Here is a 1930-nt window from a genome sequence, read left to right on the forward strand (position 1 = left end):
AATCCATCTGGTGCATTTGCACATCATTTAGTGCCATTTTGGGGCATTTCTAAAGCACTGACAGTCACGGTGGGGAGGAAGAAGGCCACTGGCCATTAAGGGCATGTACTAAGAGGCTGTGCTTATGAGGGCATGTGCCTGGGCAGCACCGCCAGCTCGGAATTCAATGCACTGAGAAGTGCAAAGCTCCAACGTTTAATCCAAATTAAAGCTTGGATTCCAATGTCAGGAGATTCATTAAGGCATTGTTACAAGCTTCGGGCCAAATTCTGTGAACAAATGGCTCCTCTATCTTCCAATTTCTATCTCTCTCATACACACCCCTCCCTCCAAAGAAAACTGACCAACAGATGGACATATAACTTTGGTCCTTCGTTTTCCAAGCTGAACTATTAATGATCTTGGTTAAGTATGGGACACATTAGATACATGTTCACTGAAAACTCCCACACTCTTTTGCAGCCTTGAAGTCAATACATAAATATAATTAGAACATTATGTAAAATATTTGTTATAATACAGTCACTTATATTTTAAATAAAAGAATTCTTCTCTGGTAGGCAGTGTATTTTCTCTGGCATTATCTTTTACTATTATTGGAAAATTGTGCTCCCTGTGTACACACATACACACACACACATACACACCTTCATCCACCTCATCATGAAAGTCAGCAAGTTTGCCTACCTACAATGCTTACTTACCCTTGTCTCAAAAAGTTGAAATACTGGTCCTCTGGGGCTATTTTCAGAAATAATCATACAGAGTAGATTAATGCAAGTGTACAAAATAAAGTGTCCTCACAAGAAATCCAGGGTGACTGAAACAAGAAGATCCCCCAATGATGCCCATTGCATTGAGGAATGTAGATTGTGGTTAGTTTGTTTTTCCTCCACAGTTCATCTGTTTTCTCTTTTGATCAAACTTGGGGAGGCACTACCATGTTTAAGAGAGTCTCTACCGCAAGCAAGGAAAGTCTGTGATGACAGGAAATTTGGTGTTTTGTTCACTGGTTGATTCCCCAGCATAGCTAAGTAGCTGACACCTAATAAGCACTCCCAAATATTTGCTGATCTTCTTAGGTGAACAGCAACATGAATTTAAATTTCAAGCGATGGCTGGAAACATGTACTCTGTTGTATCTAAAGCCAACAGGAAAACGAACAAGACTTCCCCACCCATACTGGTCTTGGCCTCACTGTTCTCCCTTGCTAGAAATCCAGGTCATGTGACCACATAGGTTTAGTCAGTGCCCCATATCCCAACACTGAACTGGTCACCATGACAAAGTGACCTAGAGGAGAAGGCAATGCCTAGGACAGAAATTTGCCCTGAGAGCAGATGATGGCACAAAAGGACATGCTGCACCTTAGGGGACCCACAACCCTGATAGGCACTGTGCTGGTAACCTGCAGAGGGACTGTCCAAATGGAATGAGGCACATGAGCAGGGGCTCATTCCCCACACTATCCATGAGAAGTAGCACTTCTTCATTTTCAGTCAAAACCCACTTCAGAAGCTCTGACATGGAGCACCAGAGTCAAAATGATGGGAGCCCATCAGAGAGAAGCTAGTTAATAGATGGTCAAGCACAGGCAGTCCTTCTCATAGATTTAGTAGTCGTAGAGACTGAAGAAGATTCCCTTCTCATAACACTGGCCACCAAGAATGGCCTAACTAGTCATTTACCAGAAATGAATGCATCCTAAAAACACAGTAATGATTTGGGACCTCCCTGGTAGTGCAGCGGGTTAAAGCACAGCACTAAGAAGCCTAAGCCACTTCCACATGAGTTCGATCCCTGCTGCCCCGGAGGAGATCCACATGGCGCGGCAGACCTCTCCTGAACCGTCCGCTGCTCCCCTCAGCAGTGTACTTTGTCGATCTGCCTGTTCTGCTCCCCACTCTGTCCCTGGTGAATTCTCTCACC

Source organism: Condylura cristata, unplaced genomic scaffold, assembly GCF_000260355.1.
Source record: "Condylura cristata isolate star-nosed mole 26May11 unplaced genomic scaffold, ConCri1.0 scaffold00019, whole genome shotgun sequence".
Classification (NCBI taxonomy): domain Eukaryota; kingdom Metazoa; phylum Chordata; class Mammalia; order Eulipotyphla; family Talpidae; genus Condylura; species Condylura cristata.